We start from the raw sequence: 26,833 nt of genomic DNA, 5'->3' as shown, positions 1-26,833 counted from the left end.
AGATTAAACACAAAACTCTGAAACTGTACAAATATTTTGCCTTTTCTTATAAATACAGCTGTAGTTTGGGGATGAATGCCAGGCTAGCAGTATTATTACCCTTTAGAAGCAAGAAAAAGGTGACAGATTAGGTATGATTTGCAACCATTATAATAAGAATTCCAGAGAAAATGATAACATATCTGTGTTGGTGGCCAAGTGTATTGTTTGCGATGTTCCCTTCTGTATCTAACCCTTTATGGCTTCGGACAGCGGGACAGTGGCACACACCTGCCCTCGTTCCCACTCCTGAAGACAAATCCCTTCCCACAGAAGCATCCCGCAACACAGTTCAATGTACAGCTACTGGGTGGATGTCGGTAATTCTGACAGTTCAGAGGGCAAGCTGTGCCGCAGCTGGTGTAGAAGGCGTTGTTACGCTTGCATTCTAAACATTGAGCCAGGGATATACATGGAGGTGTGCTGTTGGCATCTTCCAGGATGTAGCCACGATCGCAGACACACTGTGGGACACACTGAGCTGTGCAAACTTTAACCTCACCCAGTTGGGCGCAGTTCCTTGGACAAGAACTTCCGCAACTGTTAAAATACGAATTCACTGGGCATGTACCTGCAGAGAAAACATCAAGAGGCAAGTTGCATTACATTGATGCTATACATGAATCTACAAGTAAAGTCACCATTCAGTCACTCCTGCCCTCTCTCTCTCTCTCTCTCTCTCTCTCTCTCTCTCTCTCTCTCTCTTTCTCTCTCTCTCTTTCTCTCTCTCTCTCTTTCTCTCTTGCTCAATCATTATCTTCCATGCTATCTCTTTATCTCCATCAGCCTATATTTATTTTAATTGTCAAACTTGTCTTCCTCACAACCTTTTACACTTTCTGTGAGACACTGGGTTAGTTGTTTGGCTGGAGAGTTAACACTGGTCAACCAGCAGCCACATTCCCCATCAGGGTAAACCACAAAAGTCCCTAAATTAACTAGTACTTAACCCTCTGGTATTTTTGCACAAAAGCAGTCAGGCTTAACTTAGATGCAATGTTTGGAGTATTTATGCAAGACACAAACATTAATAACGTTAAAGCACAACATATGAAAAATCCCACACCAATGTAGAGAAACAGAGCACATTTTAATAAATGATTTGATACCAAAATGACTAAAATCCAATCGGTAGAACCGTAATTATGAATTTCTAAATTGTTTAGTAAAACAGGTACCTAAAAGACCAAAGCATGAACTGGAGACATCCTGGGTCTCATTTACGAGCCCTATAACCATGGGAACATCACTTTTTGTGACGCTCCTGTGGCAATAGGGGCTTTTTCTTATTTACAAGTTAGTGTTAAGTCACTTAACATGGCTTAACCCTGCCTTGCAAATGAGGGCCCCTTTCACACAATGCTTAGCATGAAAAGGGTGGGCAGTGGGTGTAGTGGTGGGCGTTCCAATGCAACACCTACTTATTTTGACACTGTAACCCTATATACAAGGGCAGAAGAAATAGGAGGCAGCAGCAAAATGAAGACCAGGGAAAACCTGGTCTTTACTTGGTAACACAATGAGAAATTATTTATTTACCCTCGTTTTTGCTTTTTATATGTGCGCTGCCTTGTGCAGCACACATGGAAAAAGCCAAACACCTTGGATTGTTTATTTTCAGGAAGGTGACCCTTTCTGCATATAAACAACCTTTAAATAAAGTGACAATTTGTAACTTCCATTAAGCATCACACATAGAAGTGACAGAATGGCATTTCAAGATTGTTTATGTGCAGTAAGGGGGACCTTCCTGTACATAAACAACCTTCCCCTGCAGGCAAACACCCTATAGTGCAAGGGTGCCTGCATTGCCGCTACACTGTTAAGTGTAGCATCAGCGCAGGAAGAAACACAGGGCTGCACCATATTCTTGTAAAAATGTTGCAGCCCTGCATTTCTGAAGTGGTGAAACGTGTAGATAAGCAAAGGAGGCTAAGGACACGCTCCCCCAGTTCTGTTGTAAATATCACCCCTAGTTGCTTAAGACTAGGTGCAACGCCGAATAATATGTCTTATTACAATGTAGAGCGGGTCCAATACAAGAAGTTGATTGATCCCGGTTGGCATTTGCTTATCAACCTTTTGAAGATAATATTCTGTGGAGTGAAAGTTCAGCAGGGCAGTTTCCGAGAAGGTAGCATCACCCCTGGGTTGCTGATGGACAAAGTTGCCATGAAGATCTCTACTTTCGGACTTAGTTACTTCTTGAGAGTCAAAATCTCCAGCAGGACGAGGCAGGAGTCTGTAGCAGATGAGAGTTCCCGCAAACTCTTTGGCGATGAACTGCTGAGCACTTTTGCTGATGCAGAGAAGAATGTAGCTGGAGCTGCTTGAAGTCAGGCCACCGGTGATGCACCTTGTGCGGATAGACATGTAGGTTGGTTTCAGTTTCTCTCAGTTCTCATAGTATTTTTTAGGAGGTCAGGGTGGAGTTTGCAGAGTTTTACTCCATGGAACTCCACAAGGCACCATAAAACTCGGCTGATTTCTAGCAGCGGCTGACTGAGTTAGGTTGCACTGATTTTTAGTGCCAGAAGTTTGACCCATGCTGTGAAATCAGTGCAAATAGCACATGATTTATGGCAGGCGGAGCTACTGCTTTCTGCAGCCCGAGTAGACATTCTACTCAAGCAGCAGCTTCCTCAGTGCAAGAGGCATATATCTCAATGTTAGCTGTCACAACCTGCCGCAACTACCTTGGTGTGTGGAGGCAGGGTACAGTCCCTCCAGGCCAAGAGAGAGAGAGACTTTACTTACCTGGACACCCCTTCCTGAGCCTCACTGGTTTTTAAATGAGGTTTGTCAAGAGATATGCACTATTGTTGCCCCCTTAACTGAGCTGACTTCCAAAAACCAGTCAAAGAAGGTAATCATGAGCGAGCTCAGTCATAAAGCCTTTGACACCCTCAATTAGGCCATGTTGACAGTCCCTATGAGAAAGGCCCCTGGCTTTTCCAAATAATTAATTATTCGAACAGATGCATCAGAGTATAGCAAAGGGGTTGTCCTAACACAGGGAAATGTGGAGGGCTTATTCCAGCCTACAGCATTCCTCTCCAGGAGGCTAATTCCCAGGGAACAGAGATGGTGTGCTATTGAAAGGTGTGCCTTTCCTGTAGTCTGGACATTGAAGAAGGTGAGACCATACTTGTTTAGATTTTACTTCTGGGTTCAGACGACCGCAGGTCCCTCAGGTGGCTCAAGCAGACGAGGAATGCTAACCCAAAATTGTTGAGGTGGTCCATCTCTCTACAGGGAATGGACCTCACCTTACTGTTTCAGATCACTCTAATGCTGATGGTCTATCCCGGTTCCTCTTCCTTTAGAATGGGAACTCCCAGGAGATTGGGTAGTTATCCCCATTTTCATCCGGGGTGCGGCATGTGTTGGACCTGTCAACCTTACAGTGGTCTTCCCCCAAACTTTTTGCCTGTGTCTCCCTTTTTTAAAAATTAATTTTTGTTGACCTTAGTACTCTGTGCACTTTACCACTCCCTAAACGTAGAAAGATTAGATTACACCAAATTGGAACATTTAAGTTCCTTATAAGTCCCTTGTTGAGTTGTATACCATGTAACCAGGGCCTGCATGCTACTAGGGTATTTGCAACACCTATTTTGCCGCCCACTTAAGTAACCTCTTAAAACATGCCCCAAGCCCGCCATTTCAGCCTGACAGCAGTTTTAAACTGCCAATTCAAATTGGCAATGTAAGCTCATAGCCAAGCCTTAAACTCTCTTTTATTTGAGTTGCCACCCCCCAGGTAGCCCTAGGTAGTCTATAGTGTAGGGTGCATTGTAATTGAAAGGCTGGACATTTACTTTTAAGTTTTACATGTCCTGGTGGTAACAATTCCTAAATCGTTTTTTCACTATTTTGAGACCTGCCTTTCCAATCCCACTGGATGATATTTGGTTGCCTTAGTAAATCTATTAAGTGCTAACTTTTAATTGGGTCAGTGGGCCCTCACATCAATGATTCATATAGAGATAAAATGATGTCTAGCATAATATATCAAAACTGAATATAATAGTTGTTAGAACCGGGACCCTGGCCGGCCAAGACTTGCGTCGAGGTCAGTCAGGGATCGCCACTTCTAAGTGTCAGGGCAAGGGAGTTACACGCCAAGATAACCCCTCACTCGCCCTCTAGGTAACGTGGCGCGAGCAGTCAAGGCTAAACTTGGAGGCGATGTAAGTTAAGTATTTGCGCACGCACCCCAGCAACAACAACCAAGGCCCACCACAAAGAAACACTCCACACAAGGTTATATAAAAATAGCCTTTGTATTATAATAAATATACATCAGATAAAACACACATCTTGTTACACTGTGCCAACAGGCACGGGCGGAATTTACAAGGGATATTTGTACAGGACAGGGCCACTTGAACCACTGTCAAGGGTATCAACACTTTTAGCAGCAATACTTTCAGTAATAAAGCAATACCTTCAGTAATAAAGCAATACTTTCAGTAATAGCATACAACCAGTAATTACTGGTAACAGGGCCTCACTAGCACCACCTGTACTAGGGAGAAAACAACCACCTACACGTCACACTACCTATAGGGGTGCAAAAGCAACACACATGATGTCGTAACATTCAGAGGTGTAACAGGACAAAGAGAACACATGATGAATAATCTACCCATTCAGAGGTGTAAGCAAAACACATGATGCCGTAACATTCAGAGGTGTAAAGGCACATGACGCATAATCAATACATTCAGAGGTGCAGAATCAATAACAATTTCCCCAAACTCACCAGTCACCACCTGTGACTGTCCCGGTGTCCCAATGTCAGGGCCTAAACGTGGCAGTTGCCCACAAAGTGCTGGGCAACTGGAGCAGGGGAAGTTAGCGCAAAGTTGGAGCCTCTCTGGGCTCAAAGAACCACCACTGTGGCACTGGTGAGCCTCTCTTAGGCTCTCTCACCAGTAAGGGGGGGGCTGCTGAGCCTCTCAGGGCTCCAGCAACGAACAGGTGCAGCCTCGCTGGGCTGGGGGGTCCCTCGCTCCGGGGACCCAAAGCAATAATGTTTGCCAAGAGCCACGCTGGGCTCTAAATCAACTGGTGCACCCGGGGCACCTCGTGGCTCCAAAACGCGGAGATGCTCCCTGAGCCCTCAGGCTCAAAACACACGGGCGCTTCTCTTTGGGAGTCCCCCCTCTGGGGACTCGAAGTGAACGTGGGGCGCTCAGAGCCTCTCTGGGCTCGTGAAATAAGGAAATGCCCCCAGAGATCGTGGGAGCGGCCCGCTGCCAACCGGGGCCGCTCTGCGCACACTGATTGCCACCTCGGGACCCCCGGCCCTTCCCTGAGCAGAGGAGCGACCCGGAGCCCGCCCGCACTCACCGGCTGTTGGAGGCGGCGGCTCCTCGCGGCGTCAGCTCCTCTCTGCTGGGCTCTTCTGGGTGGCGGCTCCTCTCGAGAGCTCCCGCTCCTCGGGGGCTCTCTTCACTCTTCTCCCTCTCGCCCTGGGGCTCGCCCTCACTCTTGGGGGCCCCGGGGGACGGACGGACAGGCGCCGGCTCTCTCTCTTCTCACCGGAGCGCGGGGTGAGCTCCCGTCCGCTTCCGGTTGTCTCGAGGTCCTGCCCCGGCCTGCCTGACTTCCGGTTTGGCAGCCAATGGCAGCGCGACCCCTTGGCCGAGCCTCCAGGCTCCGGGGCGCGCTGATCAGATTACGGCGGTGAATGTCGAGGGGCAATGCCGGGTGGGCACCGGCTTCACTTTATCAATAAAGCGCTCCAAAAGCGCTAGCAACGAACCCCTCAATTTCGCTGACAATGCTGGGTGGGCACCGGCTCCAAAGGTCAATAAAGCGCTCTTAAGCGCTAAGCAGCAAACAAAAAGCGCTCCCAGGCGCTAGGGGTAAAATCCAGCGCTCTCCAAGCGCTAGGCAGGCGATCTCCACGCTCCCAGCGCTGAAGGGCAGAGAGCAGCGCTCTCAGGCTGCAGGAAAGAAGTCCTCAGTGCTCCCCAGCACTGGAGGACAGGACAGGGCTCCAGCAGGGCTGGAGGCAGGCAGGGGGGGCAAGGCTGGGCCAGAGCCAGCACACTGGGTCTCCAGGCAGGGAGACTCCCCAAGTGGCGGTCCTTCTGGCCCCAGCAGCGGCAAAAGCCCCCTCTGGCGGGATTCCAAAGTAGAACATTTTCCAAGGGGACACAGCCCCTTCTTATACTGTAAATTCCTTTGTTACAATGTGCAGGGTGGGGGGAAAACCAGTCGCAGCTGGTTCTGGAGCACTCTTGATGGCCCAACCACCCATTCCTTTCACTGGGGAGGCTAGGGTCATTAGACACACCACAGGGGGTGGAGCCAGCATTGTGTGGGGAAAACCCAGCCCATCCAGGACACAGGTACACTCCTCCCACACATCACTCATGCTAATCTCCCACTCACCACCGGGCAGACCCATCCAGACTTCCTGGAGCCTGGCATGCCAGCCAGCTCCAGCCAATCACGCTCCAGCACCCTCACTGTACACATATCTCAATGTCCAGAAGTAGCACTTCCCAACTAGACACACACATGCCGCAGACACCATCTTGCAGCATTCACTCTCACGAGTTTAGGCATACCAAACTCGAGCCTGCACTCCCCACGCATCAGGAACTACCAGGGACACACACATTCCCCATGCATTCCTATGGGAGGGCAGGCCAGCCATACTACACGCACGCACTTTCACTCTGGGACTCAGGGGAAAGTGCGCAGAGACCCAAAAATCACTAACACAGGGTCACAAATAAGGCAAAAAGTCTAGGGGTGAACCTGCCCTGCGGGCCAAGTCCAACACAACCCCCTTTCAGCCAAAACGCAGGGGAGAACAATCACCACCGTGATGGACTTCCCTGCTTGGGGCGATAGAACACGGACGCAGGGCCGCCACTGCCTGGACACTCTCCTGTTCTATGCCACGGTGAACCCCTAGGGTTCCTTCTAAAGCTCCTGTAAGGACCAACTGGGCTACCCCACTGGTACTCCTCAGCTGTCCGCGGCCAGGACCTGGCCCTGGGCCACCCAGGTGCCACCGGTCCTTGCCAATTCGCAGAGCGGGGGGTAGTAACCCCTGGCACATAGTGTCCATTCTCCACTCTCCCTGTCTGCAAGACAGGACTAGACTGCCACTGGTTCACCAGCCTTTGGTCTACAACCTCAGGCGGACCAGGAGTCTCAGGGAAGGCTCTCCTCCCCTTACCTCGTCTTCCAGGGTTCCTCCTCCTCCTGCGAGGGGTACCCTTACAACGCCACTCCAACCCAGGGTTTAACCCCTCAGGTTGCGCCGGGGTCAGAGGTGGGCTTTCCCACCCTCTGCACCCCCTTCCAGAGGTCTGCCCTCTCCCAACTGGAGAAGTTCCTCTGGAAGAACCGGTCAGGACACTGATTTCAGTCGTCCTACCCTTCGGGTCAGGCCGAACCTGAACCTGGCCTCCCAACCTCCGGTCTAAAACCTTTGGTGGAATAATTGCCTGGCACTCCAGGACTTCTGGGGACTCACACGCAATCCCCCTGAGGCTGACACATGACCCATGTGTCGTGTGACGGTCTGTCTGGCGCAGATCTCCCGCCTCCTGTCCACCTGACAGGGCGCAAAGATCCCCCAGACCAGAAGTGGCGCCACCCGGGTCCACCCAAGAAGATCTAGCCCAACTGGCTAGTCTCTGGTCCACTGGTGCATCCACTGGGAAACTCATCCCCCAATCACTCCTCGCTTCGGACTTCTGTGCCCTCCCAACTGGAGCGACACTGCCGGACACTGGAACCCCTGGAGCTCTAGTTACAGACGCTCCAGGTTCCCTAGACACTAGGAGATCCTCCTCAAGTGTACCAACAGGACAGCCTAGGTCCCTAACCTGGTGTTCCCTAAAGAAACCACCCAAGTTCTGAGACAGGGCTTCGGGCCTCTGGGGGCTCTCAGCCACCCACTGACTCCTGCTCCACTGAGCCAGGCAGTCAGCCCTTCCACCCTTCTCACTATACTGGGACCTAGCTGGGCTACACTGAGCCTCTTCCACCACGCTGGGCTGGAAGCTCCCTGTACCACTACTGTTGGACTCACTCACCAATGACTCTACAGAACCTCTGGCCCTCTCCCAGCGGTCTGCTTCCACTGCAAGCTCACATGGATCAAACAATCCACACCCCAACAGGTGTTGCCGCAACCCTGGGGAACAACAACTGAGCAACTGCTCTCTGAGAAACATATCGAACAATATGTCCCAATCACATTTCGTGGGCTCCCGTACCCAATCACACAGGGCTCCACAACAGTCCTCCTCAAAGTCTACCCACGACTGGTGAGGCAGCTTCCTACTGCCCCTGAATTTCAACCTTTTCTCCTCCTCTGGAGAAACAGGAACCATACTCTGGGAACTGGGAGTGGGACTGTCAACACCAACACTTAAAAAGCTGCCACCACTGGACTCCACCCTCCCTGGGGGATCCAGAAAATTCTGACTGCGGTCAGGGGATAACCTACACTCTAGGGCTATCTTCTCCCTGGCCAAGGCCCTCTCAGCCTCTGCAATCCGCTCATTCACACCCAGCTGCGCCATCTTCCAGGCATACTCTAACCTGAGCTTCTCCATAGCCAGCTGGTGTTCCCTCTCCTCTCTCCTATCCACCCACTCCTCTGGGGACAGGGAAAGGGATGGGGTGCTACATCTGACACTGGACCCAGCAAGGGACTCCCTATCTAGGGGGTACTCGCTCTCTGCTGGCGCCCATCCACTGTCAAACTCACTCTCCACATCAGACTCTTCAGGGTTCCCCTCAGACCCACCACCCTCATGGTGTGCGGTCCGGGCCCTCTCCCTCTCACTGTGCTCACGCTCCCAGTCACTCTTCTGCCACAGGATCATGTTATCCCTAAGCTTGGACTGGGTGTCTGACTCACTCACTGGGATGTCTCTCTCCTTACATAACCGTACCAACTCATGCACACTGTACTTAAACAGGCCACAAAGGTTAAAAGGAGATTCCATCTTGACAGGATGCTCACAAACACGTGCAACACAAGGGAACTAGCAATCTGAAGTAAAAGTACACAATTCCAAAACTTCCACTCTCCTTAAAAAAAGAACTCACTCATGCATCCAGGGAAACACACCATTCATCCACACACACCCTCCCCTCGGATCGGTAAGGCAGTTTCTACCACCCCTGACTTCTCAACCTGACCACATGTGACACAGGTACCAAACTCTGGAAGCAGGGCGGGGGACAAATGTACTGAACACAATTATCAAATGACACTCTTCAGGAGAAGCAATAATGGAACTTCACCAAAACACAATAATCCCCAAAAATGTGGTCATCTAAAATGCAGAGCTTTGTAGTGGCCAGTTGCTACTGTGGTACAACGCAAACACAAATTCTTATCCCACCGATGCCACCAATGTTAGAACCGGGACCCTGGCTGGCCAAGACTTGCGTCGAGGTCAGTCAGGGATCGCCACTTCTAAGTGTCAGGGCAAGGGAGTTACACGCCAAGATAACCCCTCACTCGCCCTCTAGGTAACGTGGCGCGAGCAGTCAAGGCTAAACTTGGAGGCGATGTAAGTTAAGTATTTGCGCACGCACCCCAGCAACAACAACCAAGGCCCACCACAAAGAAACACTCCACACAAGGTTATATAAAAATAGCCTTTGTATTATAATAAATATACATCAGATAAAACACACATCTTGTTACACTGTGCCAACAGGCACGGGCGGAATTTACAAGGGATATTTGTACAGGACAGGGCCACTTGAACCACTGTCAAGGGTATCAACACTTTTAGCAGCAATACTTTCAGTAATAAAGCAATACCTTCAGTAATAAAGCAATACTTTCAGTAATAGCATACAACCAGTAATTACTGGTAACAGGGCCTCACTAGCACCACCTGTACTAGGGAGAAAACAACCACCTACACGTCACACTACCTGTAGGGGTGCAAAAGCAACACACATGATGTCGTAACATTCAGAGGTGTAACAGGACAAAGAGAACACATGATGAATAATCTACCCATTCAGAGGTGTAAGCAAAACACATGATGCCGTAACATTCAGAGGTGTAAAGGCACATGACGCATAATCAATACATTCAGAGGTGCAGAATCAATAACAATTTCCCCAAACTCACCAGTCACCACCTGTGACTGTCCCGGTGTCCCAATGTCAGGGCCTAAACGTGGCAGTTGCCCACAAAGTGCTGGGCAACTGGAGCAGGGGAAGTTAGCGCAAAGTTGGAGCCTCTCTGGGCTCAAAGAACCACCACTGTGGCACTGGTGAGCCTCTCTTAGGCTCTCTCACCAGTAAGGGGGGGGCTGCTGAGCCTCTCAGGGCTCCAGCAACGAACAGGTGCAGCCTCGCTGGGCTGGGGGGTCCCTCGCTCCGGGGACCCAAAGCAATAATGTTTGCCAAGAGCCACGCTGGGCTCTAAATCAACTGGTGCCCCCGGGGCACCTCGTGGCTCCAAAACGCGGAGATGCTCCCTGAGCCCTCAGGCTCAAAACACACGGGCGCTTCTCTTTGGGAGTCCCCCCTCTGGGGACTCGAAGTGAACGTGGGGCGCTCAGAGCCTCTCTGGGCTCGTGAAATAAGGAAATGCCCCCAGAGATCGTGGGAGCGGCCCGCTGCCAACCGGGGCCGCTCTGCGCACACTGATTGCCACCTCGGGACCCCCGGCCCTTCCCTGAGCAGAGGAGCGACCCGGAGCCCGCCCGCACTCACCGGCTGTTGGAAGCGGCGGCTCCTCGCGGCGTCAGCTCCTCTCTGCTGGGCTCTTCTGGGTGGCGGCTCCTCTCGAGAGCTCCCGCTCCTCGGGGGCTCTCTTCACTCTTCTCCCTCTCGCCCTGGGGCTCGCCCTCACTCTTGGGGGCCCCGGGGGACGGACGGACAGGCGCCGGCTCTCTCTCTTCTCACCGGAGCGCGGGGTGAGCTCCTGTCCGCTTCCGGTTGTCTCGAGGTCCCGCCCCGGCCTGCCTGACTTCCGGTTTGGCAGCCAATGGCAGCGCGACCCCTTGGCCGAGCCTCCAGGCTCCGGGGCACGCTGCTCAGATTACGGCGGTGAATGTCGAGGGGCAATGCCGGGTGGGCACCGGCTTCACTTTATCAATAAAGCGCTCCAAAAGCGCTAGCAACGAACCCCTCAATTTCGCTGACAATGCTGGGTGGGCACCGGCTCCAAAGGTCAATAAAGCGCTCTTAAGCGCTAAGCAGCAAACAAAAAGCGCTCCCAGGCGCTAGGGGTAAAATCCAGCGCTCTCCAAGCGCTAGGCAGGCGATCTCCACGCTCCCAGCGCTGAAGGGCAGAGAGCAGCGCTCTCAGGCTGCAGGAAAGAAGTCCTCAGTGCTCCCCAGCACTGGAGGACAGGACAGGGCTCCAGCAGGGCTGGAGGCAGGCAGGGGGGGCAAGGCTGGGCCAGAGCCAGCACACTGGGTCTCCAGGCAGGGAGACTCCCCAAGTGGCGGTCCTTCTGGCCCCAGCAGCGGCAAAAGCCCCCTCTGGCGGGATTCCAAAGTAGAACATTTTCCAAGGGGACACAGCCCCTTCTTATACTGTAAATTCCTTTGTTACAATGTGCAGGGTGGGGGGAAAACCAGTCGCAGCTGGTTCTGGAGCACTCTTGATGGCCCAACCACCCATTCCTTTCACTGGGGAGGCTAGGGTCATTAGACACACCACAGGGGGGTGGAGCCAGCATTGTGTGGGGAAAACCCAGCCCATCCAGGACACAGGTACACTCCTCCCACACATCACTCATGCTAATCTCCCACTCACCACCGGGCAGACCCATCCAGACTTCCTGGAGCCTGGCATGCCAGCCAGCTCCAGCCAATCACGCTCCAGCACCCTCACTGTACACATATCTCAATGTCCAGAAGTAGCACTTCCCAACTAGACACACACATGCCGCAGACACCATCTTGCAGCATTCACTCTCACGAGTTTAGGCATACCAAACTCGAGCCTGCACTCCCCACGCATCAGGAACTACCAGGGACACACACATTCCCCATGCATTCCTATGGGAGGGCAGGCCAGCCATACTACACGCACGCACTTTCACTCTGGGACTCAGGGGAAAGTGCGCAGAGACCCAAAAATCACTAACACAGGGTCACAAATAAGGCAAAAAGTCTAGGGGTGAACCTGCCCTGCGGGCCAAGTCCAACAATAGTTTATTCTGAAAATGACAAAGACAGACATATAATTGGGACAATTATCAACAGAAAATTAGAGTAAAACAAACTCAGGCATTTGGATATGGTGGCCGAGAAACAATTTTAGTTATTTAGGCCACAGAACATACATAGTGGCACCTAGCACATGTTAACAGCAAGATAAATATATATTTGAGCCAAGGTGAATACTTGTGCCAAGGTTCTGAGAGTCAACAACGTTTTGATCCCTTAGTAAGATACTGGGTTCATTATCAGGACATGACAATTAATGCCTGAGAAGGATGCTTGTAGGGTGATGGGGAAAGGAGAAGAAAGAAAAAAGAAGAAAATGGAAAAAAGGGAGAAAAAAGGAAGATAAAGGAAAAATATTAAAATAGGCAATAGCTGATGGATCATTGCCGGTTAGGCATGCATAGGTGATAAGCATGCTCTTAAGTGCTATTGGTGCGTGAAAAACCTTTAAGACAAATTGGTGGTGTCTAAATACAAATTAATAGCTCCATGGAGAGTGACTATGCTTGGAGTCAGTCAGTGATGTTCGAGCTGGCGGGCGTGAAAGAAACTAAAAACTGTAACAATGCAAAAATGATTGTGCATACTGACCAGGGTGAACAACACACCCTTATGGGTCTGTGGGGGGTAAGGAGAAAGTGTTGGCAAATTTGGACTCAATGGGCCGGATTCACAAAGTTAAACTGAGATGAAAGTCTAATTTTACGACTTTCGGTATTCACCAAGGTCATTTTCGAGTAGCAAAGTTACACATAGATTCATCAAGCATTTTTGCGAGCGCAAACGTTGCGAATCGCAAAATTCGGCCTTTTGCGCCTGCAAAAATGGCATTTGAGATTCATCAATGGTTCATCTACAAGGCCAGGTTATCAAACGTTTATATTCAGTTCATACTAAAGAGGTCCAATCTTCCATTCGGTTCAAACCTGTGTACTGACTCGTGCTCTTTGGTAAGAGCCTGGTTGATGTCTGCACCTCTGGGTTGTGGTTTTACCACAGTGAATATTTGTCATCGAATTTCGTCCTTTGTGCATCCTTTTTCTAAGAAATGGTCAACTAGAGGTGCATTTGGTACTTTGCATTGGACATGGCTCCAATGTTGGCATTTATGAATCTGTATTTTCTAGGTTGTTTGTTTACTGTATATTAGATTGCAGCGACAAAAAACGGCATATATCACATTTATAGTATTACAATTTGAAAACTGTTTAGGTGTTGGTGGGAGTCTGTATCTTGTTAGTCTCTAAGTCATCCATGTAGAGTACTGCAAAATTTGGGGCAAATATCACTCCCATAAATGTCCCCTTTACCTGTTGATAGAATTGACCATTGAATGAGAATACATTGAGTGTCAATCAAATATGGAGTAAGTTTAATAGAAATGTAGTGGGAACTGCATGGGGTGTGGTCTACTGTTAAAAATATTCTCAATGACTGCCTGGCCTTCAGCTAGGAGGATGTTAGTGCAGAGGGATTCAACATCCAGCATGCAGAGAATATCAGCGTAGGGGTTGAAGGGGAAATGTTCCACTTGATTGACCAAATCCATGCTGTCTTTAATTTTAGCAACATGTCTTGGGGATAAAGTCTTTTATGAGAAAATCTACATATTGTCCGAGGGGCTCCAGAATGGACCCTCAACCTGATACGATTGGTTAACAAGGGGGAGTTTCGGTATTCTTGTGCACTTTGGGGAGCATGTAAATAACCAATGTTCTGGTAAATTCAATATTGAGTAAATGGAATTTATTTTGTGTCAAAAAACCTTTGCTTTTGCCTTCTTCTGTGATGTCCAGGATGAGGTTCTGAATTTCGTGTGTGGGGTCTGTTGGCAATGTTTAGTAGTGATCAGAATTTTGACTACCAAAAAAGGAATAAGGTCTAAATGTAGAAATGTTTATCCAGCGGCTCCCCAAAAAGGATGCTCCCTCCTTGGACTCCGCCTACAGCCTTGCTCAGCTGAACTTTTTCCTTCTCAAAACAGTTACTACCAAATTTCTTTTAATTCCGAAGGTAAGCACTGACCAGGCCCTATTCTCTTCTTGTTCCAACCCACGCTTTATAGCAGTCAGTCATATTTTAAAAATGTTGGCCTGGTCTCGTGAGACCATATACCTGAGGTTGCCACTTTGATTTATAGATACTAGAGTTCACTCAAAAATTAAAAAATTTATAACTCTTGTTCTATTTATTGGATTTTGGTCCTTTTGTTGTTAAATAATTTTTTTAAACTTACTCTATCCACCTTGTTGTGGAATTTTTCCTGTGGTATGTATTCACTCTTACTGTTTGTGTGCTGCATAAATACTTTACACATTGCATCAGAGTTAAGCCTGACTGTGTGAGGAGCTCCCTCCAGTTAAGCACAGCTTCATTTAGTGACTTTTCATGGATCATCCTGCCAGGGATTTTGGCTGTTGCTTAACCAGAGCTCATATTCCAGTCAACCAACAACTCAATTTCTTCACAGTAACAAAGTATACATTGTTTGAAAACCATGAATAAATGGCCAACTTTGTGTGCATTCAGAAGCGCACCCATCTTTGTATGGTTTTTGCCAAACTTTGATTAAAACAAATAATAATGGGGAAATATCATTTTAAGTTGGTTGACAGGAAGTACTTAGCATTTGAAAAAGCCAATAGCATTGTAGGCAACCATTAAATACTTTCTGACGTTATCATTGCTTGTTCAATATATTGTTACTTTTATCAAGATGGCAAATGGAATGTGAGATGTATGCATAAAATTGTTTGATGGGAAACAAGAGCTGCAAGGAAAACGCTGAGCAAGTCAAAGAGTTCAGTATAATGACCTCTGATGATTGAGACACTAAGGTCTTATTGTACAAGGGCTTCCCAATTATGCCTCAGAGGTAGACCAGAACTAAATTGTGAGCCATCATCATATACATTCTGCATGATTTCCACAGCAGAAAACGTATATAAAACATGTCAATTACTCTGGTAAATAAATAATAATATCAGCCACTGTAGGAAACAATCAACGGCTGGAAAGGGTCAACATAAAGGAATTTGGTGCATTCAGATGCTCTTGTCATTGTAGCTACCTTTTCCACAATGTATACAAATATATCACATTTCATGATGCCATGCAAGACTTATTATTTCATACCTATAATTTTGGATGAATAGGAGGATGTTTCTCCATCACATGGTAAATTAGAATTCCACTACAATCTATTAACATGGGTTTGCCTATTTTCCTACCCAGCCCTTTCTTTTCGACCAGAATTATGCACAATGAAAATAAATCACATATATCTTGTCTGTTTTCTACTTTTAAAGATTAGTGGGATTTACTGTCAGGAGTGGCAATGATACTGCCACACCTTTCCCAATAGTCAGTGTTGTTTGCGCCAGTGAGAGTCTGCTAGATAAAAGATGAGAAAATGACCAGAGATAATAATGTTACTACTCAATATTACTATTATTTATCAGACAGGCTCTAAAAAAAGTGGCAATGTTTGCAGTAATCCTAATACGGCCGCTGTTCTTGCTGCCATATTTAAATGTGTTGCTGCTAAAATAACAAGCTTCCTATCCAAGGGAAAACTACTATAACGAGTAAATGTGGGAAAAACACTTACCAGTGGCTCGTGTAGGTGCCAGCATCAGGGCAAATCCTGTAAATTAAAGACAGAAATGTGTTGTTATGTTAGTTAGAGTGTTTCAGAAAATTAACCTTGTGCCTTATCTCCCATGACTCCCATGAGTGGAGGGACAGGGGCAGCTCTAGGCAGCAGGACTTTGACCTTCAAACAACATGGATCCCACAGAGGATAGTATTTCTTGTTGCTATGTTGAGTGACGCCTATATCTCTGCTCCTCAGAACTTTGGGACTATCCACACATGTAGAGTCCCAATGGGGCTGACTACAGCCTTGGATGCTTTTCATAGACACACATGTGTACGTTCTCTGTAGGTCTCCAAGCAAAAGCGGCACTTTTTCTAGTTTGCAACTGTGCAGATTAGATTTTTTTTATTTTTTATACATCAGACCATTGTATCTACTGAACTTATCTGGAACCTATTTATTGAATTCAGTGCTGTCTGTGTGTAATATTTAACCATCTAAAAAATAACTACATTTTACAAAATTGCAGGGGTCCTCTGGTAAGGCAAAGCCTGTTCCCTTTAGTGAAGTTAGTTTTGCTATTCTTTATTTCTCTTAATTCGTGGACAGACAGGATCAAATGGTAAACTCATCCGAAGTCAAGACAATTCTGTGTTCATCAGGCCAGACTTTCCGCCAACCACTACTTATGTTATCTATCAAATTTCATACATATAGGCACAGTGTTTGCAGATATACATTTTTTCCAAATAGGATCAAATTTCAATGGAAGGAACATACTCTCTCCTTACTTTCCAAACACATCGGTCACTATTTGGTCATTTCAGAGGTAACATGGTAGGACTTTTCTTGTAAAACAAGTTACACTATTTGCCCCAAAAATTATCCTAAAGGGGATCCTTAGGAAGTTTCAGATTTATATTAGGAAAAACGAATCAAATATTAGGGCTTGATTTCAGACAGTCCGTACTCGCTACTGCACGTGATCATAAGTTAAAGCTCTGTGGGTATTCAGGAAACTTTCGCACCAACAGAGGAATGACCATCAGAAGGAACAGATGTAAACTCATGACATGCATCAAGTAAAAATAAACACATCTGTTTCAATATGCCCACATGGGTACACAGACAAAATATCGAGTTTTAAATTTCGATATACAATTATATCGAAGTTTAAATATCGATGGGACAAAATATCGAAGGTAAGTAATATCAACAGTCTTAATATCGATATTAGTATGATATCAGTAATATCGAAGTTTTAAATATCGATGTCAATAATATCGAAATAAATAACTTCGATGTTACTAATATCAATTTTTAAATAAATTTAGTGTATATTATATTGTATTTATTATGTTTTATTATTTATTTTTAATGTAATTTAATTATTGTCTATTACTACTGTAGCGGGTTGTGGGTTTATAGGGGAATAGGGTGGGAAGTAATTTAATTATGTTAAATTAATTATTAATTAGTAGGAATTATTAATTAATTAGTTGAGAATTAATTTTAAATTAATTTTAATTAATTGATTAATTGATAAATATGTTCTGTAGCGGGTTATGGGTTTATAGGGGAATAGGGTGGGAAGTAATTTAATAATAATTAATTAATTAATATATGTTTGTAAATATTTTAATTAATAATTAATTGGTAATTAATTTATATTAATTAGGTAATTAATTAATATAATTTTGTACATATTTTTAATTATTAATTAGTTGTTAATTAATTAATATCAATTAGTTAATTACATTAATTAGAGTACTTTTTTATATATAATTTTTTGTTATTCTTAATTAATTAATTGGGAAAAATAATATTAATTATTAAATTAAATTAATTACAGCTAATGTGCTAATATATTTACTTTATTGTTATTGTTGATTAATAATTAATTGGTAATTAAATAATATTAATTAATTTTGGGTAAAGGAGTATTTTTAGGGTTCAGGGTCAGTTTTCAGTTTTTGGGTAAAGGGGTATTTTTAGTGTTCAGGATCAGTTTTCAGTTCTTGGGTAAAGGGTTATTTTTAGGGTTTAGGGTCAGTTTTCAGTTTTTGGGTAAAGGGGTATTTTTAGGGTTCAGGGTCAGTTTTCAGTTTTTGGGTAAAGGGGTAATTTTAGGGTTCAGGGTCAGTTTTCAGTTCTCGGGTAAAGAGGTATTTTTAGGGTTCATGGTCAGTTTTCAGTTTTTGGGTAAAGGGGTATTTTTAGGGTTCTGGGTCAGTTTTCAGTTTTTGGGTAAAGGGGTATTTTTAGGGTTCAGGGTCAGTTTTCAGTTCTTGAGTAAAGGGGTATTTTTAGGGTTCAGGGTCAGTTTTCAGTTTTTGGGTAAAGGGGTATTTTTAGGGTTCAGGGTCAGTTTTCAGTTTTTGGGTAAAAGGGTATTTTTAGGGTTCAGGGTCAGTTTTGGGTTTTTGGGGTACAGGGATATTTTTAGGGTTCAGGGTCAGTTTTGGGTTTTTGGGGTACAGGGATATTTTTAGGGTTCAGGGTCAGTTTTGGGGTTTTGGGGTACAGGCGTACAGGGTAAAAATAAAAAAAATTACATTAAATCAATTAAATGAAATAAAAAAAAAGAAAATTACATTAAATTATTAAGTGTTTTATTTATTTTAAATGTATATGTATTAGTTTTAATTTGTTTTTAATATTTTTATTTAATATTTGTAAAATTATATGTATTTTAAAAATATTTTTACATTATTATTAATACATTTAAAAAAACGATATTTTTAATTTCGATATTTTTGTACTACGATATTATTGTACTTACCTTTATGAAGATATGACTCCGATATTTTTGATGTCGATATTTTTGTGCCGATATTTTTGTATTTCGATATTCTGTCTGTCGATATTATGTCAGACATTCGCCCACATGGGCATACACAACACTTAAAAGATGCCTTTTTAGAGCTAGGAATTTAAACATATTTTTAGTTTAACTTCAGACATTTATTACTTCAGACATTTATTATACCTCTGCTTAGAATATGCCACCTTAAATTGTGTTTTTCACTGGAACTTCGGCACCTACTATGGAAGAAAAGGTCATCCGAGCATTTTCTGTGCCTTTCGCATCCATGCCTGGACTTGATGCACAATGTGGAAAACACATTGTGTACTGGTCGGACGCCTGCAGGTACCTCGGTCCTGCTTACTTTGTGTTTTTTTATTGTTCCACGCTAGTTTTAACATTTTATCTTCTTTTAATATTTTATTTGTGGAAGACCTGCCTGTTTGTTGCTAGGACGCCTGATTGGGCCGCACACCCCGTTCCACCGCGGTTTTTACCGTTTGTTGAGGAGGGTGAATAGGCGGTGCCATTTTTGCTCTTCGGCCGGCTGGTCAAGGGATGGAAACCGTCGGTTAGCACTCTAGTGCGCTGCCTACTTCCTGCTCTCTTAACCAGCATGCCTCCGGTCCCGCGCAGCAGACGCGCGCAGCAGGTGCACCGATAGTGCGCCAAAGGCAAGCTCATCTGCGCCCGTCCGCGCCAAGTACGCGCCGGGGGCCGGGGATGCTGTTTGTGTGACACAGACTGCTGACGCTATTAGGTGCTTTTCTAGGGCGTACCTGCTAGACATTGTTAAGAGAATTCCTCCTTGCTGTCCTCATGTCTGGAAATCGGAAAGGCTGTCAAAAAACTGGCCTTCAAACTGTAGGAGATGTGGTCTCCTCCTTAGGGATGGGGTGGTAACCAGTATCTCCCCTACTATTATCAATCCTATGCACTCCCACACTCAGTGGCCTCTGCAGGGTTCTTTGATAAACTCCTGGTCCCTTATAAAGAACAACATTGCGTTTAAAGATTTTGTTCTCCAAAATGCTCCGGATTGGGTTTTCCTTACCAAATCATGGGCCAATGATTCATCAGGCCCCAAACTCGCGGAGGCTATTCCCCCGGGCTATCGCTTCTGGAGATTGGATAGGGAGGGGTGAAGTGGTGGTGGTCTGGGCATAATGGTCAGGGACGCCTTTACCTGCCGGACAATGCCTCTCAGCTCCACTCTTGATGCCTATCAGGCAATTTATTTTTCCATAAATTTTACTCCCACAGAAAGTTTCTCTAGGATTGTCTGTTATAGGCAACCCGGGCCTAGGGCTTCGTTTGACCAGAACGTATGTAACATGCTAGAACCATATCTGGAACGCACCAAGCTCATGCTTCTTGGTGATTTCAATTTTCATTTAGAAAATAATACTAATCATGATGCTCTTTCACTTCTAAATGCCCTGAATGGATGTGGATTACATCAGTTAGTGAAGTCGTCCACTCACATTGCTGGTCATACCCTTGATGGGATCTTTTTGAATGATGACCGTATCTCTGTGAATGTGCCCGTTCCTCTCTCCTGGTCAGACCACCATGCCGTTCCTTTTGAGCTAATAACTACCATGATAGGTACTTCCCAAAAGGCAGTACCTTAAACGGAAGAAACATTTAATTTTGCCCTGATCTCCAATGATACGGTCGCAAAGTTTTTCTCTAACTCTCAGACTTTTTGATTTGTCAAATGCGGATACTGCTGCGTTTGACCTTGTTGAGAGAATTTCCTCCATGATGGATACTCTTCCCCCTAAAAAATCTTACCATTCTGCCAGGTCCAAGCCTACCACACCTTGGTTCTCTGATTGGTTACGTAAAATGAGGCAGGTGTGTAGAAATAAAGGAAAGTCTCTGGAGGAAGGACCAGTGGCGTCACTAGGGGGGTGCGGGGGGTGCGGACCGCACCGGGTGACACCCTCACAACACCCTCACATGGGGTGACACCATCCATCTGGTTACGCTGTGTGTATGTAACACAGCTCAGTCACGCAGCAACGACGGTACGTACGCGCGCGTCCACGGCAGACGTGAGGGTTCATGGCAGTAATATCTCGAGCCGAGGGAAGGTAGCGGGCGGCTCTGCTGTTAGACAGAAAAGGTAAACACATTTTAGGGCTTCTAGGGATGTAAAACTGAAAAGCATATCACCGGCCTTAGCTTGGTAACTTTGACAGCGTGGCACACATTTTCTATAGCCGTCACGAGCCTTGCTTTCTTTTCTGTGGCAGCACAGCATGCTTTAACTATAGAGGCTGTGTGCCTTTCATTTCCTCAGAACTTGCCCTTTGCACGCACCTTGGCATTTGTGGGTCACAAAATGGCTTAGTAGGTTGAACACTTGCTGCTGAGATTTGTGTAATCTTTGAGTTTCAAAGTGTAACTCCCAAACTCCACAGGGCGGAGGGCACGGGACTGTTTCTGACTAACCCTCGATCCTTCCTTCCATTCCATGCCCCACACAGATTGCGCACCATTTTTTTAAAAAAAATAGCGCGAATTAAAACCCAAAAGTATCGGAGCGCTTTAAGCAGCGAAGCCAGGAAGGCGAGAGGGAGAGCTGCGCTTCAGCCTGCCTCCGAGCAGAGGGCCCTCTGTCTGTGGCTACTCCTCGCAGCTGCCCTGGTCGGATACTAGCTCTAAACTCTGCAGCGAACTGCAGGTATCAATGAGCTCTTTCTCGTCGCCCTGGTTTTGATGCTACGCCCCACTACAGATAATGGTGTCAAAGGAAAACATGCATTAAGCACATGGCAATCACCCACTGCAGAGCAATCTCACCATTTCGTTTTTAATTTAGCTCATGCATTCTAGTTTTATTTTCTTTCTTCTTGCATTGCAATACTCGCCGCCTGTAGTCTTGCTCTCTGGTCAGATTCAGACAGTCTAAACATGGGGAGTTGTGGTTCTTTTGAATATATTTGGTCATTCCTGTGCACATCGGCCTCCCTACCACCACTGCAATCGTTTGAAATGAATAAATGAAGAAATCACTTCTCTGTTCTTAGCTGCACGGGTCTTCCACGTTTTGTAAGTGCTCCAAGTTCACACAGCTTTTTATTTTGTTGGCTTGCTTTCTAGCAAGAAGTGATCCTGTTGTGTTTACTCTGTGCAGACTCTTTCATCACGGCGCTCACGATAGTAGATCTAAACCCTACCGAAAATTTTCTCAGCGTAGTTTCTCCCCCTGCTTTAATGTGACTTATACTACAGAAAACGTATCTGCTTACCAATCAGCCAGGTTGTGGCTGTAGCCATTGTCGGGGCTTATTCACAAATCTGCACTGTACACAATAAGAAGCAAGATAGTATTTTCAAAGATATTTTGTGACTCATCAGTCGCAATGCCGCTAATATCTCGAGTTGCTCAGTTGTATATGCATTATGTGCTTTATTTTCTGCATTGTTTCTGTAGATAAACCTTAACTGGTTTCCAATCTGCTCGGCTGCTGCTACCTCTTCCTCCCCTCTGCTTGTCAGGCTTTTACTTCCCTGTTGCCAGCGCTGCACTGATTATCCCCGGCGGCCATATACCACATGTGCATTACTATCACAAATCATGGCATTTGTAGCTTTCAGATCTAGCACACATTTTCAGATATCCTTTTTGGAAAGGGGGTAAAATATTGTCATCCTTTATTTTCTCTGAAGAACAAACAATATGCTGCTTAGGATATATTAAAAACCCACCAGTGCTGCCTTTCTGGCACCCTTTGGAGGAGTATTGCAGAAAGTGCTTTTGGCTGAAGCGGCAACACAATCACTTGCAAGACGTGTTCTGTGTGAAACAACGTTATTATCTGCAGTGTAGCAGGTACATGGCACTGGTGCTTCTGGGTGCGAGGGGCCCACTGCACCCCAGCTTTAGCTTTTTTTGCAACCTAACCGAGGCACAAGGCCCATTTTCCTGGCTTGCATAATGCCAATCTCCCAGAAGTCAATCATTATTAGAGGTCTATCTGAAGTAGGCGACAATGATATCTTATCTCAAGTCATTACTAAAGGTCGTATGGTAGCCATAAAAAGGGTGCAGTGGTCTCTATGAAGTCACTAAAATGGCTACAGCACCCTAGTTCCTGCCTCCCACATTGGAAAATGTGAAAGGCAGCTCTGTGTCAAGATACCGGTTTTGTGCAAAAAAATAACCTGTGTGTTCTGTTTTATGTGCACATTGCCTTCCTTAAAACATGTAATGAAAGATCGTGCAATGTTTCTACGGGATGGAGTTGGCTATGGAGCTACCAAGGTCCAGAATGACTGGTCGGAGCTCTGCAGCCTCGCCTCTGCTCTGTGTCTAACTATTTACACTTATGGTGCAGGCGGAGGGGAGATGGTGCAGGCAGAGGGGGAGATGGTGCAGGCAGAGGGGGAGATGGTGCAGGCAGAGGGAAGATGGTGCAGGCGGAGGGGAGATGGTGTGGACACAGGGAGAGATGGTGCAACCAGAGGGGAGATGGTGCAGGCAGAGGGGAGATGGTGCAGTCAGAGGGTGAGATGGTGCAGGCAGAGGGTGGGATGGTGTAGGCGTAGGGAGAGATGGTGCAGGCAGTAGGTGAAATGGTGCAGGCGGAGGGGAGATGGTGCAGACAGAGGGAGAGATGGTGCAGGCAGAGGGGACATGGTGCAGGCAGAGGGTGAGTTGGTCCGTCCGGTAAGTTATGAGGGGGTGACACCATGAGTTACCGCACCGGGTGACACCAACCCTAGGGACGCCACTGGGAAGGACCAGGCACCATCAGGCAGGGAGTCCTATAAACAAGCCTTGAAGACTTACAAATTAGCCATACTGCAGGAAAAAGAAGAATTGTTCTCCAACATTGTTGGGTGCACTACCTCCACCAAGGAGCTCTTCAACATATTTAATACTCTTACTGCCCCTTCTACTTTGGACAAGGTGGAACCCTCACAGCCTCTCTGTGACAGCTTATCCTCCTTTTTCCACTCTAAGATAGATGACATCTATGCCCAGCTGGAGACTCAAAATTCCACCTTGATGCTGGATACTACGTCAGATACACTTCATAACTGCGGACTCACCCGCACTTCTGCATGAAGTTTTTGCTCTTTCCCCAACCTTAAGACCGAGGCCGTAGATCTACTGATTGATGTGATTAAATCAGGGTCCCCCCTGGACCTCTGTCCACTTAAAGTCATGAAAAGAGCAAAAGAAGCTTTCATCCCCCACTTTATGACAGTCCTGAATTTAGCCATATCTTCAGGACTTTATCCGCTGATCTGGAATGCTGCAGTGGTCAGTCCCATACTTAAGAAGCCCTTACTAGATCCATCCTGTCTTAAAAACTTCTGTCCCATCTCCCTTCTCCCTCGTCCTGCAAACATTCTGGAATCCCATCTTGATTCGCATCTCAGTGCCTACCTGAGGGACCATCAGATTCTTGATGTCTCCCACCATGGCTTTAGAAGCTCTCACAGTACTGAGACTGCAATTACTTTGTTGCTGGATAATATTCGAGTCGAGGTGGATGTAGGTCAAACCACCCTCCTGATTTTACTTGACCTCACCTCCGCCTTCGATACCCTGTCCCCTCACAGACTGGTGGAATGTCTTGAGGAGATAGGGGTTGGAGGCCGGCTTTGGATCTCCTTGCCTCATTTCTCAGTGAACGGTCCCAACTAGTCAGAATGGGAAGTTTCTCTTTAGAGCCCTCCCCCCTTGCCTGCAAGGTGCCCCATGGCTCTTCTTTGAGTGCTACCCTTTTTAATATCTACGTGGCCCCGCTGGCAAGGGTGGTGAAAACATTTGGGCTTGAGGTGTTCTCCTACGCAGATGACACCCAGATTATGGTCTCCATTACGCATAAGGTCAGGAACGCTGCCCGTAATTTCAAAGATTGCATGATGGCAGTCTCATCTTGGATGGTTCAGAAATACCTTAAACTAAATGGCGAAAAGACGGAGGTCCTGGTCTTTGTGGAAGGCCCGGACATTTGGTCGGGCGAGTGGTGGCCAGATTCCCTTGGCACCTGTCCCACTCCTGCCTCTCATGGGAAAAATCTTGGAGTCATTATTGATGATACCCTCTCAATGACTCTGCAGGTCTCAAGGACTGTGTCCACCTGTTTCAGGCTTATACGTATTATTAGAAAAATATCCTGTTTTTTGTCTCTTGAAGGCCGAAAAAAGGTGGTTTTGGCCCTAATCCTAGCCAGACTAGACTACGGTAATGCCCTCTAAATGGGCATAAAGAAAGGTCAGCTTCACCGCCTTCAGCTGGTTCAAAACGCAGCTGCAAGGTTGGTTCTGAATCTCTCAAAGTATCACTCAGCTACTTCTTCCCTCAGTCTGCTGCACTGGTTCCCGGTGGACCGTAGAGTTCTATTCAAGACCCTCTGCCTAACCCACAACGCTTTTCATGTTCGGGGCCTATCTGGCCTAAATAGCATCATCAAAAGATATATGCCCTAAAGGAACCTCAGGTCACAAAATCGTAATCTTCTCATGATCCAGAGGTTCAAAATAATGAGGTGGGGGGCGAGCTTTCTCTCTGACTTTTGCCAATGCGTGGAACTCTCTCCCGGTCTCCCTTTCAGGGCAACAAGAACACTCTGTCTTTCGTAAGTCTCTGGAGACCTGGCTGTTTTCCTAAGAGCAGGGCCTAAGCATGTTTTCCGAAGTTGTCTGTGGTCAATCTGTATACAAACGCCTTGACGTCCTTGGGCCTAGTTTGCGCTATACACATTTCTCAATCATTCATTCATGTATTCATTCTGGAGTTAGGTAGCTTAGTCAGTAATAGTTACTAAAGGAGCAGGTGTATCAATTCTGGACCTGAAGAATCCCTATATGTGACAGGTGATCCATTTTTTGTAGACTGATCATGAAACCTTTCAGCCTCTGGAATATGTATTTGAAACTGGGAGGTCCTCCTTCAGGTACAACTTAGTCTATCTCATTCCTCTAGCTCACACTATTTTATTCCAGTGATATATTAATGTTCATTTAGTTATTACCTTGTCATTTTTTATGTTTATATGTTTATGTAAAGGAGCCAGGTGCCTGAGAGCATTTAGGAATTTTTTTCCCAGACAAATTACAGTAGGTGGCCTGAGGGCACAACAATTATTTGCACCCACTTCATGGTCCCCCAGGGCTCATTGGTGTTATAGGAATAGCCCTGGTTGTTAAAGCAGCCTCTTCTATAATATGGATTGTCTGGGAGAACATTTTAAGACAGTGCTATTATGAAGGAGAGTTCTCTCTTTTGCATTAGAGTATAAACAATGGAAAATACAAATGTGGAAACACTTTGTTTCTTTGCCCATGCAGTTTTACTGACGTAAGCACAGAGGCAAAAGTGTTGCACAAGGGTAACAGGGAACTCTCCCACCCCAATTGGCCACCAGCAGGTGGGTGCAATCCCTCACTGCACCCACCAACATTTGACTCCTTGCACACCTTTACATGTGAGGCCAGGTCTGTTGCTGCAGAGAAAAGTAGACTGGCATCTTCAAACAGATGCTAAATGATAATTGCTCCACCACCTTTTAATTTGAAGTTTCATTTTCAAGTTTTAACATTGTTTCTGGGTAAATCTGTGAAGGTAGGCCTCCTAAGGTACCTCAAATGGGAACTTTAGCATATTTCAGCCAAGGTCATGGTCATATATTTCCTAAATCAGAATTGATAGATTATGCAATGCAATTGCCCATACATTGTTAAGTATTTATGTGAAATGGTGTCACTGGATCATATAAAAAAAGATTCTAGCATCCTACAATATATAGGCTTGGTTTGGAATTTAATCAACACTGTGGTCACTTGAATCATTGTATCCTCACCCATGATGAGCGCCAGTAGATTATTAACCTTATTTCCCATTGTGAGCGATAGCAATGATGGTGATCTGGAAGCAAGAGAAAGGTTAACATTGTTATGTCAGATTTACATGGCTATGTCATAACCATACAATACATTATTCTTTCAAAATAAAACGTGAATGCTTAAGCTAGCAAAGTTCTGTATGATTTTCATTTGAAATAAAGGAAACATCTGTAATGATCAAGAGTTTAAAATTATCAACCAGGACTTCGAGAGAGTATAGACCGACTTGAAAACAATGTTGCCTTCTGTGACAAAACACCACAAGAGTCCTTCTAGTTGGAATTGACATTGTGTACTAATCAAATATCATCTATTTGGAG

General features: G+C 46.0%; 1 long non-coding RNA gene across 1 annotated transcript; it reads right to left on the bottom strand.

Annotated features, from left to right (window-relative positions):
* Positions 1–308: 308 nt before the first annotated feature.
* Positions 309–26,537, bottom strand: LOC147701338 (uncharacterized). Its single transcript, XR_015297172.1, has 3 exons — positions 26,471–26,537; positions 15,848–15,883; positions 309–610 (listed from the first exon to the last, which is right to left on the bottom strand). It is a non-coding gene; the product is annotated as an uncharacterized LOC147701338 (long non-coding RNA).
* Between the last annotated feature and the right edge of the window lie 296 nt (positions 26,538–26,833).

This window comes from Lissotriton vulgaris, chromosome 7, assembly GCF_964263255.1.
Source record: "Lissotriton vulgaris chromosome 7, aLisVul1.2, whole genome shotgun sequence".
NCBI lineage: Eukaryota > Metazoa > Chordata > Amphibia > Caudata > Salamandridae > Lissotriton > Lissotriton vulgaris.
Note: the sequence above shows the minus strand (reverse complement) of the source record. Positions and strands in the feature narration are given on the sequence as shown.